This window comes from Marmota marmota, unplaced genomic scaffold (genome assembly GCF_001458135.2).
Source record: "Marmota marmota marmota unplaced genomic scaffold, marMar, whole genome shotgun sequence".
Classification (NCBI taxonomy): domain Eukaryota; kingdom Metazoa; phylum Chordata; class Mammalia; order Rodentia; family Sciuridae; genus Marmota; species Marmota marmota.
This window is the reverse complement of record NW_025999900.1, coordinates 58,981,521-58,996,796: the sequence shown is the minus strand read 5'-3', so window position 1 is coordinate 58,996,796 and position 15,276 is coordinate 58,981,521. Positions and strand designations below refer to the sequence as shown.

General features: G+C 50.1%; 2 long non-coding RNA genes across 4 annotated transcripts; both read right to left on the bottom strand.

Annotated features, from left to right (window-relative positions):
- Positions 1-263: 263 nt before the first annotated feature.
- Positions 264-9,640, bottom strand: LOC125615355. 2 transcript variants are annotated; one of them, XR_007345961.1, is made up of 3 exons: positions 9,313-9,640; positions 8,509-8,677; positions 264-8,059 (listed from the first exon to the last, which is right to left on the bottom strand). It is a non-coding gene; the product is annotated as an uncharacterized LOC125615355 (long non-coding RNA). The 2 variants fall into 2 exon arrangements; XR_007345960.1 differs by having other exon boundaries at positions 264-8,677.
- Positions 9,641-11,525: 1,885 nt separating this feature from the next.
- Positions 11,526-14,158, bottom strand: LOC125615354. Of its 2 annotated transcripts, XR_007345958.1 has the most exons (3): positions 13,786-14,158; positions 12,629-13,341; positions 11,526-12,297 (listed from the first exon to the last, which is right to left on the bottom strand). It is a non-coding gene; the product is annotated as an uncharacterized LOC125615354 (long non-coding RNA). The 2 variants fall into 2 exon arrangements; XR_007345959.1 differs by having other exon boundaries at positions 11,526-13,341.
- Between the last annotated feature and the right edge of the window lie 1,118 nt (positions 14,159-15,276).

Genomic DNA, 15,276 nt, shown 5'->3' with positions numbered 1-15,276 from the left:
CCCACCACCAAAGGCGAGCCCTGCCCCCTGCTGGTTGCAGAGGGTCACTGCCCTGGAAGAGTCAGTGACCCCCGCCTCTTGTTAGGCTGGATTGAGGAGGGTCATAAGAGGGTACAGTCGCCAGATAAAATATAGAGCATCCAGTTAAACCTGAATTTTAGTTAACAGCAAATAATCTAGTATAAGTATGTCCCATACAATATTTGAGCTTTACTTATACTTAAAACGTTTCTGCTGTTGTTTATTTAATATTTGAATATCACGATGTCCTGTAATTTTATTTACTAAATCTGGAACCCTAGAAAAGCATGCATATGGTCAACACTCTTGAGTGTGTTGGAAGGAAAGAAACTCTGAGGATGCTAAGGGTAGACTGGCCCAGGCATCTGGACAGAGAAAAGAGAATCCAGAGGACAGAGCTGTGAGGAGGAGCCAGGGCAGGACCCTTGCTTCTGCTGTGAACAAATCCAGGTTGGCTTGCTGAGGAATGGCACGAAGCTCAGCTGCCCCCACCCCCAGCCTCTTGCCACACTGGGGATGAGGCCATCCTCCACCAGTGACTCCAGCTGACCACCACAGTCCATAGCCAGGCCAGGACTGCTTAGCTGGACTGCAGGTTCATGAGCTCAATATGTCCTCAAATGTCCATCGCTTTGACCCGATACATTTTGGGGTTGTTTGTTATGCAGCAAACAATAATTGATACCAGAGAAAAGAAAGGGGTCCTGAGGATGGGCTTTGGGCAGTGTAGCCTGAGAAGGCAACATGATGAATCATAGCACCCAAGGGCCACGTCCTGTCAGGTCCACTGTTCTCTCCAAGGACTGAGCAGTGAGTCTTGGATGTATCCAGTCCCCAGCACAGGGACCCTGCCAGCCTGAAGGCCCTTGAGCAGGGGCAGGGAGCCAGGGGTGGGGCTTGATCGAGGGTAACCACCCATTGGTTCACCACCTGAGCTGTGTGTCCTGCTCTGAAGATGGCTGGGCCATTCGACACCTTTCCTGGCAATTTGGAATTGGGGGCTTGTGGATGTCGTCACAGAGCTGTAGAACTACAGCCAAAAAGTCACAGATCAGTCATTCAAGGACACATGTGAAATGTTCAAAAGAAAATGGAGCAGATGCAGAGAGACCTTGGGAGGGAGAGCTCAGTTCCCACCCTCAGCACTGGCCTGGGGCTTTGCAGGGGGCCATCAGGGTCCAGGGAGCTGACACATTTTCAGGCTGGTGCAGGCAGAGCTGTGTTCTCAAAACACAGGGCTGCTCACAGGAGCCCAGCTGCAGGACATACCAGCATTTGTGGAAAGGTGGAAACTGGTGAGTCATCCGACAGCTCTCAGTGTCTCTCCCACCCCACCCCAGTGGCCTCCATCTCAATGCCAGTTATCCTTCCGGCAGCTCTACCTGCACAGGTGGATGGGATCTGTCTACAGGGCTCCACATTACTGCAGGAGACCTGCATGAATCCCTAGAAAGAATTTAGAAGAATTTAACACAAGATGAGAATGCACCAAAAAAAAAACAACAAAAACCATTAAAAGAAGTATTTTAAAATGCAGAAATGGATATCATCAATCACTCCTGCCTGTGTGTCCTGAGCTCAGATCTCAGTTCTTGGCTTTTGATGCAAAGAGAAAAAGTTCTAAGCTACCCAGAGCTTTCAGGGACAGGAGACAGCGGAGCTCCGGGTGCACCTAGAGATGCATTTTCCCCCTTCTTAGAATCTAAGGCCAGTTGGGTTTGTATTCACACAGTCCCTTCTGCTCTGCTGTGGAAGGGTGCAGAAGTCCTGTCTTCACGATTGATGCTCCCAATGGCTCTTTGAAGGTCAAGTATGTGCCAGGATATCCAACTTCATTGGCCAAGTTGACAAAGTGACTTGAACAAGTGGCTTCTGAGTTTGGGACTAAGGCTTCAGGCAAGCAAGAGAAATAGGAAGCTGCCGTCCCTCAGAGAGCTGTCCCCGAGGAGCAGTGGGTGCCGGGCTAGTGACGTCATGGGTGTGGTGCCACCCATTGTGTGGCTCAGGAATGAGACACAGCCACTGGGCAGTGAGGGCTTTTCAGCTCGACAAAAGCTGCCTTTGTGGATGTCTAATCACGAGTCACACGTGACCATCGTACTCACTTGTACAAGCCACGACAGCAACGTGAAAAGTAAACTGTAGTCATCCAAAAATGCACACCTAGGAATGCATCTGACCGGCTCTTGGTTACATATTTTTTCTTATAGAAATACAAGTGATGCTTTAAAAATACACAAATACTTAACAAGACGGGATCCTGTTGTGATAAATGCTTTTGACTTTCTTTGTCATATTATTTTAATGACTTTCACATTCCATTGTTTTAGGGGTGGCATGTGTTTTTCCTTTGAAATTCTCCTTCGATGGACTTTTCAGTTGTTTTTATGTTTTTAAACACCAAGAAGGACCTTGGTCGTCCAGCTGGACACATAAGGAGATGGAAAGGCTCCACCCCCTCCTAGGAAATACAGTCAAAAGCTGAACCGACCGAGAGATCCAGAGCGTCTCTGGGATCTGTGAGATGGGGAGGACACAGGGAGGCTGGAAAGACCGGCGGGCGGTGCAGGGACGCACGACTGACCTCAGCTGAGTCCCTGAGCAGAAGCTGTGGGGGTAGGGAAACCTGACCCGTAGCTGTGGAGTCCCGGAGGCTCCGTGCAATGACTCTCGAGTGTTAAATACTGGGGGGATCACCTCGGGGATCCCACACTTTTATGATTTTACCTCCGGGAGCTTGACGAGTTCTCACGGTGAATATTGAAGATCCCCTGCGCTTCCAGCAGGTGGAGGGGGAAGTTGTGAAAAACCACTCCTCGTCCTGACCCTCAGGGTCCAGGGGAGGCCAGGGAACCAGAGCCTCGTCTGCCTGGGGAAGGAGGCTCAACTCCAGCTGGCTCTGGCCATCCACCTGTCCCACCCACCGAGGAGGAGGGAGGACCCCGGAAGCCCCTGGGAAGTCCACAGTCCGGAGCACCAGCTGGTTGAAAGACGGGGCCATCATCACGGGGCCCCCAGACCTCTCCTGCTGCCACGCCCCTGAAGGCCCATTCATGGTTCTATTTCCTGGTGTGTCATGTCCAGCTACTGAGAAAAAATGAAAGTTATGCTGAGAGCAAAAACCATGGAATTAGGAGGCAGAGCCAGCATCTGAAACAGGCATGGCAGGATTGATCAGAATCAGGCATCTAAAGAATCAGTCTAATATGCTCAGAGTTCTAACAAGGAGGCAGCGACCAGGAACAGATGCCAACCAGGCAGAAAGGTGGCGGTGCTAAGAGCCCAAGAGAAACGCTGCAATCAAAAACACGGCGACAGAATGAGGGTGCTCTTCAATGCGCTGACCCTAGGCAGGTCAGGGCTGAGGAAAGAGTCTCTGAGCTTGAGGAGGCATCAGCAGAACCTTCTAAGGCTGAAAAGCAGAGAGGACTCACACAAGAGTAGAATACCCAGTGATGTTGAGATGACCATGAACGTGTGACCATGCAGAGTGGGAACAGCAGACAGAGAAGGAGGAGGGAAAGAACCATAGAAACAGGGGTGACTGAGAATGTCCCCAATTAATGCCAGACACCTAGCCGGGAAACTCAGTAAACTCAGTGGGCACCAAGCAGAATAAATGCCACTCCAGTCTACACCTAGACATGTCATTTTCAAACTCTAGGAAATCAAAGGTAAAGAAAAACTCACCAAAGTCAAAAGAAAAAAGTTACCTATCAATGAACAAAGATAGAAGTTATTTCTAGCTTCTCCTTAGAAATCATGCAAGCAAAAATGGTGGAATAAAACATTTAAAGACATTGGAAATACTGAGAGAAAAAGTGCCCCCTCCCCACACTACACTTAGAATTCTGAACACTGATTTCAACAGTGAAGGAAAAATGCTGTGTTCACTTTCTGTCATTGTAACAAAATACCTGAGATAATCAGCTTATAGAGATAAGGGGTTTATTTGGCTCACAATTTGGGAAGTCCCAGTCCATGATCAGCTGCCTTTGTTGTTTGAGGCCTGTGGTGAGGGAGCATATCATGGTGGGAATATGTGAAAAATAGAGAGCCCACAAGTAAACACTCATCATAGCCAACTGGTCTCTGACAAAGGAGCGAAGCAACACAATCAAGCAAAGAGAGTATTTACAACAAAAGGTCCTAGAACAACAGACATCCAAATGCAAAAAACAACAACAAAAAACTAGACAGAGACCTTAAAATCATCAAAAAGTTAACTCAAAATGGATCACAGCCCTACATGTAAAACATGAAATTATGAAACTTCTAGAAGACGAACTAGAAAAATATGTAGGTGCCTTAAATACAGAGATGACTTTTTAGAACACCAAGGGCATGTCACACCCCTGGAGTTATTGACAAGCTGGATTTTATGAAAACTAAACCTGCTGCTCTGTGAAAGGCAAGACCACGAGGACGAGAACCCAAGCCACAGACTGGAGAAAATACTGGCTTATCTGATAAAGGGTTGTCATGCAGCGTACACAAAGAACTCTCACAGCTCAACAAGGACACAGGGAACCCAGTGTTCAAAAAGGGACAAAGACCTTGACAGACACCACACCAAAGAAGGTGTACAGATGACAGGCAGACATATAAAAAGAAGACCCATGTCATGTGTCCTCAGGGAAATGCACACCACAGCAAGGAGCTGTGGAATATAACAGTGCACCCCTGAGAATGGCCCAGGTCCAGCACACTGTCCAGGCCCCACACTGGGGCAGATGCAAAGAGGCGAGAACCCTCTTCCTGCTGGTGGGATGCAAGATGGCAGACAGAGCCACCTGGGTGACAGCGTGGCTCTGAGCAGGGTCTGAGAGCAGGCAGGGAAAAGGCTGGGGGTGCATTGATTCCCTCCATGGTCTGGCCCTGCCTGAAGACAGATGGCTGGATTTCAGCCCATAGTAGTGTCCTGGGGACAATAACACCAGAGGCACAGCTGCTGAGAGCTGATAGCTCGACCCATCCTCATGGCTCACTGACGTGTTCTGATTGTTACCTCGTCTGTCACTTCCTGTGAGTCCCCCCACGCCCACCTCAGGTGCTGGGGATGGAACTCAGGGTCTCCTGCATGCTGGGCAAGTGCTTCACCCCTGAGCTAGAGTCCCAATCTTCAGCAAGCATTTCTTATCATTTTGTTCTTTATTTTATGTCCCTCTACTTTCAACCACAGGGGCTCAGGAGAGTCCTTCACAAAGGAAATTCCATTGTCCTGAAGTGGAAAAAGAAAAGGAAAAACTGCCTGTGGATTGTAAAAATGCTCATGGGTTCTTCCTCCCGCTGTAAGGATTTGGCAAGCAGGTAGAAATAATTCTGAGAAGCATTAAAATTTCTTGGAAGTGCGTTGCTTCAGCTTCTCACTTCCTGCCCCTGATTGGCACATCCAAGCAACAACTGATTCAGAACTTCTTTAAATATTTGCTGGATTGTTCTTTGGTTCCATCCCATAGAAGTTTAACATGGAGCCATTGTTCCTGTGGGTCTTTAAAGCTCATCACCATACGTTTTCAATCAGCCTTAGACAAGCGACTACATGCCTTCCCAATGGCCTCCACAAGCTCTAACGAAAACTTCTCTCAAAACTTCTGCCAGCTGCATCAAAGAACAAGAGGCAATAGAAAGCAGTAGCAGAAACAGAAATCCAAGCTGCACTGTGTACTATGTGGCATTGGCAAGTTACTTAAACTTTCTAAGCCTCGGTGGTCCTGTGTGTACAATGGGGATAATAATGCCTCTGATTTATTGATGTTCTTAATACCAACCTCTGTTGAGTGCTATCTGTCTGGTACTTTGCCAAGCACTTTGCATAAAGGAAAGCAGCTCAGAGCGGTTCAATGACTTACCGTTACAATTCAGGTTCCTGGAAAACACGCTGTGAGGTTCGCATGCAAGAAGTTTACTTAAGGAATGCTCTCAGGAGCAACTGCGAGGAAGAAGTAAGAGAAGTGGGTTTGGACAGAAGGAGAATTTCAATGCAGTTGCCATAGTCACCTTGAACCCCACAGGGCACCCTGAGTGGAGACATGCCAGATGAAGTCAAAGGGACTGGGCCTGGGAACCCCCACATCAAGCCATCGCTGGTATGGATCCCTCCCAAGAGGTTGTAAAATTGGCAAGACAACTCCCTTCAGTGCAGAACAATTGTCATAAAGGAACAAGTCACAAGCTGACAGCGGCCAACCCTGTGGGCAGTGGAATGAATGGGAATCTTAGTCTGGAAGGGGGATCCCCCATACCACAGCACACTCTACATAGGTGGCCCAGGGATAATGAGTGCCGGAGTCAGAACTGAAACACAGATCCACCTTGTCCCAAAGCCCAGTCTCATCCGCTCTGATCCACTCTGCCACACCACACTTGTCTTTGTGAAATAACCCACGTGAACTTCATGGAACAGACAGCGCTAATTGGATGTTGATTTCTGTACCAATCGAGGTCCAATCAGGAGACAGAAGCCACAGTGTGACTTAAACAGGGCAAGTTTCACATGAAGAGATTAAGTTCTGATGCAAGAGTGACCACAGTACGTACGAGAACTCTGCAGGGCACCAGGGCAGACGAAGGAAGATAAACTTGGGAGGGAGGGTCTCCTCCCCAGACGTCGGGCTTCACTGGAGAAGGTGCTGCTGCCGCACATTGGATGTCAGAGAGGTTTGCCGGGTTTCCTAGGAAAACATCCAGAGAGAGGAGGACTCTGGAGGAGGACGTGTGGTGACCATATGGGAGAGCCATGGCATCAGAAGGGTCATGGGAGGCAAAACTTAGAATGGGACGGCAAATGGAGGGACATGGGACACAAGTGCCAAGGACAGGAAGTCTGAAGCTCATGGAGTCAATGTTGAGGAAGTTGTGATGTCCAGGTAGCTGCGCTGGGCCTTGGTGTGCTCGGGATGGCACCAGCAGGTGTCCTCTCACAGACACAGCCCTATTACAATGCCCCTCAATGCCTCCCCAGCGCCCCCTGTTGAGAAAGCTTGGCATCACGCTCAGTGTAAAGGAGAAATGTTGAAAGAGATCCCTTCCGTGACCTCAGAGCGTTGTATTTAAGTGTGAATCTGTAGGGGAAAGACTATAAATGGTTAACTGGCATAAGAAACATAATCATAGATCAATTTTTTAAAGAAGTCAAAATAATGAAGAAACTCAATTGTTAATAAAAAATAAATGAATAAAAACCTAGATCAACACACACACATGCACACACACACAAATCTGCAAATCATTATGCCCTGGGCTTTCCCTCCACTCCACCCACCACACAGCGCTCCCCTCGGGAGGGAATATTGCAGCTAACGTGCTAATGCTGTACAACGTTCCTGGCATACAGCAGGTTCTGAATAAATGTTAGGTACATGAAAGTAGGTGCCTGCTGTGCTTGGGTAAGGGCATTCCCTGGAGGTTGCCACATCCCCTATGAAATGCACCCAGAATGGGTCCCTGCTTTGGCAGAGGATGTCACAGAAGCACTTGTGTCCCCTTGTCATGATTTAGGCTTTCTCTCTGGCATCCACACTTAGCTTCAAGTTGTCTTTTTCAATGTAAAAACAAATGTCAAACAGGACGAAACTCGAAACTGAATGGAAAGGGGTGCAGAAAATCGGGATCCTGGAGGATGCGCAAAGGAGGCCTCAGGGAGACGCAGGAGGGAGGGCGGCCCACGGGAAAGCTGGGGGCATCTCCTGCACACCTTCCACAGACAGCGAAAGGGTTGGTGCTTAGGAGCTGGTTTCTCTGAGACTCTCAGGAGCAAGGACTTTCCAGTGTCTCAGGTTCTGCCACGGTCATGCTTACAGGGAGATGACAGATGTGGCATTTGGTAGATCCCACTCCAGGAGAATGGGCCAAGATCTGGCATGTGACTGAACCCACCTGACTCCTAGTTGCCCCACAGCTGTGGGGTCGGTCCACGGTGAGTAGCCGGGGCACCCCCACGTGTCTCAGTTTCCTGTCACTTCTGCTCTTCCCAGGGATGGACAGATTCCTTCCCACCCTGGTAAGGACCAGACCTGAGCCACACCTAAATCTGGGGCTGCACAGTGAGAAAGGAGAGTGGGTGTGGGGCTCTTGTGACAGAGGAGGGTTTGCAGCCCCAGGAAGCAAGACACGGAATGGCAGAGTCATCCTGGTGGTGACAGGGCAACAAACCTAAGAGGAAACCAACCAAGGAGAAGATCACAGAAATGCCGTGTGCCCAACACCGTGCTCCTCCGTGAAATACTGTGTCTTTGTATTTTTCAGCTGTACTTTTTTGAACTGTAAGAGTGATACACAGGGGTATATAGGCAAAATCATAAAGAGAAGTTTCGTTTCCCCTACAACCTCATCTTTCAGGAAAAACCAGCCTTAACTGTTTGGCTAAAGATAACTGAATAAGGAAAACAAAAACAAACCAAAACAAAAGCAAACAAATTAAGGGGAAAAAAAATAACCACCCTACTTCTTTTCCTGATAACGTTAGAACAAGTAATTTGAACTCACTCTCCACCAAAGACAGTGAAAATAGCTGAATTCCATACTCTTCAACTGTCTTCCTTACAGCAGTGGAAACCCAGCAGGATAATGAGATTCACTGAGCCAGGATCCAGGAAAGGATGAAAACCCAGGAAGACAAGCCGGGGCTGCCATCACCAGGCCAGTGTTTGCTGATCTGAAAGAGACGGCGGCGCTTATGAGGAACCCTCGGCCCCGGACAATAGGAAACAAACTCCTCAATTCGAAATAGGGGCAAAAATGCGAACAGACATTTCACCAAAGAAGTTACACAGATGCCGAGGGGAAGAAACCAACCAAATGCAAGGAGACCATCTGTGCCGTTATATTTGAAAAAAACCTGGAAGCCAGGGGGACCCAGAGCAGATCAGTGGCTGCCTGGCCACGTGGAAAATGGGGGATCCAGCCTTGTGGGTGGGGCAGTTACCTTTACACCCTTTGTGCTGTTGTGGTGAGAGTCTTAGACTCCATACTTTCAAGGAAATTTAACTGTGAAGATTTGAGATGGTGGTATGTGGGCGGTATGCATTTTTGAGAGAGGCTGGAGGAGGCTTGGGTGGGAGGCAAAGAGGTTGCAGTGGCCCCAACAGCTACCCAGGCAGAGGGGCTTTGCCGTTTCCCAGGCCCTCCCTGCTGGATGTCTGCTCGGCTCGACCTCCCAGCCCATCTTCACATCAACTCAGAAGTAATACATTATCTCACAGCGACAAGAGTCCTGGGGCACAGAGAAGTTTGTAACTTGGCAAGATCACCAAGTACAGATGGCCCCTGACGTCAGACAGCTCAACTCACCATCGTTCACCTGAAAGTCAGGTGGAGACACACCGAGGTCAGAGCAAGGTACGGAGCTAAAGTGAGGATGGCCACAGGAGAACCGTGTCCCCATTGCCCACCCAAGTGCTCCAGAATGACATCAGCAGCTTCTGGCTGTATAGAAAGAACAAGAAGGAGTCACAGCGAGTTGGCGGTTCCAGGCAAAGAAAGGGGACAGCTAGGAGCAGAGCTGCTCATTATCCTCATGGGGTCAGGGAGTCGGCAGAGTCCTGTGGTGGAGGTCAGGATAACCCAGGGGACTGCAGACTCAGGCCTCATGTTCCCCGGACTAAAGAGTTTTGCGACCTTATTCTTGGGACTGTTTTAATTCTTTTTTTTATTTGTTCTTTTTAGTTATTGGTGACGGTGGAATGCATTTCCACATATCCTACATACATGGAGTGTAACTTCCCACTCTTGTGGTTGAACGTGACGTGGAGTCACGCTGGTCGTGTACTCAGATATGACACGGGAAAGTGACGTCTGACCCATTGTGTTGACTTTCCCAGTCCCATCCTTCTTCCCCTCCCCCCAGAGTCCCTGCAGGCTCTGCACAGAGGCAACCTTTGCTGTTGGACCCCAGCTCCGGCAGCTGTTGCTATGGTGATGAGGGAAAGGTGTGGGTAACTGAGACCAACAGGGAGACAGGAGAGCTGGGGACAGAGTGTTCAAGGGTGGCGGAGGAAGGCTGTGGGCGACTGGCTGGTGGTCAGGGCTTAGGACTGGAATATGTTGTGGCCCTGGGTGTTCAGGACTTGTGCTTTTAATGGAAGGCAGCACTTCACCATCAAGACTCTCACTCAGAAATATTCTTCAAGTCTAGCCACCCAGGAAGGTCTTCCTCGCTGTCGTAGACTGTAACCCTCTGCCACCACCAATGCACATGTTGAAGTTCCATCCCCTCATGCAATGGTGTTAGGAGGAGGGGCCATGCGTGGGGACAAGGTCATGAGGGTGGAGCCTCGCAAATAGGACTAGTGTCCTTGGAAGAGTAGATGCAAGAGCTGGCTCCCTGCCTCTGTCCTCAACACCTGAGAAGACAGCCCCCTGCCAACCAGGAAGCAGGACCTCAGGTCTGCAGGCACCTTGATCCTGGGGGTCAGTCCTCCAGAACTGTAGCCATGAGTGTTTGCTGGTTAAGCCACCCATCTACGGTGACTTGTTAAAGCAGTCTGTCTCCATCTGGTCCGGCTGCTATAACAAAATAACCTAGACGGGGTAATTTGTAAACAATAGAAATGTGTGGCTCACGGCCCTAAAAACTGGGAAGGTCAAGGCTGATTTGGTGTCTGCTCCAGCACGTGTCCTCTGTTGGTGGAAAAGGTGAAGAAGCCAACTGGCGCCTCTTTTTAGGGGTACTGATTCCATTCTTGAGTCCTTCATGACCTAACGACCTCCGAGGTCCATTCTCTTAATACCACCTCACTGGGGGTCGCATTCATGGCGACAAAACTCTCAGGGTCACTCCAGGGGAACTGGGCTGAGTGAAATAACCACACAAGAGACAGAGATACCTTTTTCCTATTTCCTGTGATGGCTCCTCTGACCTTAAGTGTCCGCAGAAAGAGAGAGAGAGCGCGAACGACCCCTTTTATTGAGAAGAAGCCGTTCAAATGAGTCAAGGGGTCAGGTTTCAAGGGGCTGAGTCTAGCTTCCTGATGTCTGCTGTCAGCATGTTGACTGACATCTAGGAAGGCCACACCCAAGGGCAGAGCAAGAGAAGGGGACACACAACGGGCCTTTTCATGGAACATTCCATCCCAAACAGGGCAAGGGGGTAATATCACAAAGGAACAGGTGAGCGTAGCTCCACCCATGGGGATGCAGGAAGGCACGCCTACACATGAAGACACATTTTGTGACATTATGGGACTTCCAAGATCGGGGCAGCCATCTAGGGCCACTTTGATGAGGCCAGATCATGGGAAGTGACCAACAAAGCCTCCACCAATCAGGAAAGGAAAATGCTGGTCACATGGTGTGGTGGCCTCCCCCAGTTGGGGATTAGGTATCAACCTGTGAATCTGGAGTGTGGAGACAACATTAGCCTGAACTAAGACATCCCTCTTATCCTATTAACTCTCTGTGGAAGTAACCAAAGTCTCTCTAGAAAGAGACAGAGTTTGTACCCAGACAGAAGATCAACACGCTTGGCCTGTGGCCCACAATGTATGCCAGAACCTACCCCAACCTTGACATAACCAGAGTTTCAGTTTATTCAATAGTAACTCATTAAAAACATTGTTTTCATGTCAAAACAAACAGATTTACCATCGAGCAAAAGGTGAAACTTTGTCAAGTTTTCAAAAGAACCCATGCTTCAAAGGAACCTATCTGCTCCAGCCCCCAGGGAATATAAAACTACTCCTCCCTGGAACTTGGAGAAATTCCACGAGAGGGTCCAAAAGCCATCATGTGCCCACAGGCCCCAGGGCTAGTCCTCTGCTGCATGGTGCTGTCTGTTTTGAGCTAGAACAATCCACGGCTGACCAGGTCACTGGGCACAGTTGCTGGGCACTCCACATTCCTAGTGAAGAAGGAAACATGTGTCTCTGCACATTTGTTTGGAACCTGGGAACCCTTGGAGGGGAGTCACTGCCGGCAGTGAGCTTATCACCATGGCAGGGGGGCTGGCTCACAGACACCCAGAGACACCAACTGTCACACACGTCCTTTTCTTTTCGCTCTGCTCTTGTTCACAGTTACCTCCTGATTTAGTGGCCTCCTCTACTCTCCCCCTCGTAAGCCGGTGGGGCTGCCCAGAGCTGCTGTCCACCATGAGATGAAGGATGGAGGGCACGCTGCTGAGATCCCCTTGGGGACCCTTGGCTGGCTCTGTCTATCGGCGCACTCTTGGACTCTGCCGCCTGGTAATTCTGCGTGACCACTTGTCCCGCACATCCTCCCTGTTCCTGGCACAGTTTCTGTCTCTCCTCTGGAATGTTTCCTATTTTCCCATTCTACCTAGATGGCAAGGAACACGCATGGAACTCAGAAGCAGCACAGCCTTAGCAGAACAGGCCGACCCCGTGGCCTACCTGAGTCTGCAAAAAGAAAGCTCAGATCTCCTGGCTGCTGTGAGAGGTCAGGAGCTGCCCTCAAAGACCAGCTTACAGCGCGCCCAGCCACACCCGGAGGACGTTCTGATGGGCGAATGCCACGCCTGCTTCTCCTTTGGACAAAGCACTGACTAGGGTTGGGTCCTCTGTCACCTCCATGACTAGCAGGCCACATGGAAGGGACCTCAGTGTGGTTTGGGAGAAAATTAAATCATGTACTTGCCATTTCTCCTTACCTGACAGGGAAAGTAGGTGTCGGTCCTGCTAGAAATGATCAAGCCACTGTTCTCATTATAGCAAGGGAACCGAGAAAGATGGGGAAAAGAAAATCCATAAATAATAAATGACACAGTCTGGATTCAGCCAGTGTCTTCCTGGCTCTCTGACATCCGTCTTTCCTCCGCATTGCAACAGTTTGAGGGTGGATTGATGAGAATCCAAAGAGACTCTTCTGAACGTTCTCTTTTTTCCAGGCCCAGTGCTGGACATTCTGCCCAGAAGAGGGGAACAAAGCTCATCCAGGGGACTTGGGCTGCTGAAATGTCCCTGATGTCAGAGGACTTAGAAGGCTCAGAGGACAGAGAAGCATTCGGGTCAGACTCATCTGTGTCCAGACTCTGTGGACAGTGGAGGTCTTTGGGGCTGATGGTGGGCTGCAGGCCTGGCCTCCTCTTGTGGGGAAGGACCAAGTGTGGCTCTTGTGCCAGGGGTGCCAACAGATGTTCTTTAGGTCAGGGGCTTTCCAGTCTGCGACTGGATGTGACAGAGGACCCAAATAGATGGTGGGAGTAAGATGGTTGGGATACCCCAAAATGACAGCAGCAACCAGCTCAGTGCCTCTGCTCTCACATTCCCAGCCCCAGGTCGCCCCTGGGGGAGAGCAGCCTGGAGAGCAGCTGGTGATGAGCAGGGCTGCCTGGACGACTGTCCAAAGCAGAGGCTCCAAGTCCTGAGGTGAAAAAGGAAAGAAACAAATCACTGTTTCCGGTCATGGCCAGTTTGTTAGAATCACCTGTGCTAGAAAAAAATCTAGATTTTAAAAAGTTCCTAAAAGTGACATTAATTACAAGATGAGAAGTAGAAGAAACCAAGAACCCGGGGGCAAGCGAGGCAGAAGCTGCTTCTTCCCCGAGGGCGGCCCTGGTCTTACAAAGGCAGCTGCTCCTGGGACGCTGGGCCAGCCCTCCAGGGGCAGAAACGCCCCCACTGACATGGATGGCTCCTGAGCCCTCCTGTCCACAGATACAGGAGCCGTGTTGTCCACTGGGCTCCTCTTAGGGGCTCTGGATCCCCCACCATGTGCACGTGCACACACATACACTCACACACACACACACTCACACACACACACACACACACAGTTAAGAGGAGTGAACATAAAGTTACCACTCACCATTTTCTGATGGGAATTAAGAAGACCTGGGGTGAGAAATATTGCTCACAATGGCCCCTGGCTTGTCACCAATGTCGGACACTCTACCACCGGAGGGAAGCAGGACTAGGGGAGGGGTCTTGGCAGCAGGTGACCCATCACACAGATTTTGTTGTGGTTTGGGTGTGAGGTGTCCCCCCAAAGCTCCTGAGTGACTCAGTGCAAGAAGGCTTGGAGGAGAAACGACGGGGGGCCACAGCCTTAACCTTATCCGTGGATCCGTCCCTGATGGGATTAATGAGTGGTGCCTGGAGGGGGGGGTGTGGCTGGAGGAGGTGGGAACTGGGGCGTGGCTTTGGGGTCTACATTTTGTATCTGGAGAGTGGAGTCTCTCTCTGCTTCCCTCCACCCCACTCTTCCCCCGTGATGTCCAGCCTCACCTGGAGCCCGAGGAACGGAGCCAGCTGTCCATGGACGGAGATCTCTGTGACTGTGAGCCCCCAAATGAACTTTCCCTCCTCTAAAATTGTTCTGGTCATAACAGGCTGGTTAAAACAGATTCTGACAAGAGAACAGGCGTCACCGTGGGAGGGGCAGGAATCCTGGGGCCCATGGCAAAAGGGCGGGACTGGGACAGAGGTCCCTTCCGAAAAAGGCAGAACTTGGGAGAGCACCCGGTGTCCTCTTTGACTTGCTGAAATTCAGCCGTTTCCTGCAGCATTTTGCTTTCTGTTCCCTGAATCTCTTCCTTACAGGCAAAGAGGGAGAGTACCACAGAGGCCACGGCCACGTCTGATCTGAGGCCACCACATGGCAAAGCCTTGTGACCCTTGGAACTAGCCGAGGGCTGAGTGGAGACACTGGGCTCCCGATTCCAGGCCCTGGGGCTTCCTCAGGCAAAGACCTGTGCTGTTAGTGTTTCTGTGTCACAAACAACCTGCATTGAGGCTTCGGTGATACTTGAGACACACTGCAGCCTGCTCTTGTGGTGAGAGACTGTAAAAAAGGTCAGAAAGTGGCATTCTAGCAGGCTAGGTGGGGAAGAGTGCTAAGGAGAGGAACAAAGAACTGGGAAGGGGACCGTGGAACATCAAGGGCAGGGGCTTACATTTTAAGAAAGAGTGGCCAGAGGAGCTCTTACTGATAAGATGTTTGAGGAAGCCCTGAAGGATACAAGAAAGGTAATCAAATGGTCTTAAAGGGAACAGAACTCTAGACTGAGAGAACCAGTGCAAAGACCCTGGGGCATATTTCAGGAAAACAATAGAAGCCAGGACAGCTGGAGAGGAGTGGGATGGGCTGCAGGGGTCATGCAGGATGAGGTCAGAGAAGAACAAGAAACTGGGGAGCAGCTGCAGTTGGCTGTCCCTGCTCCCTAGTGAAGTGGCACCCCTTTCTCCACAGAAAAGCCCTCTTCTCCATGGCTGATTTTAAGACTGTCAGCAGAAGAGTCTCTGCAAAAGAGTCCAATGTAGATAAACTTTCTATTTTTGTGTCGCCCTGTTTACTTGG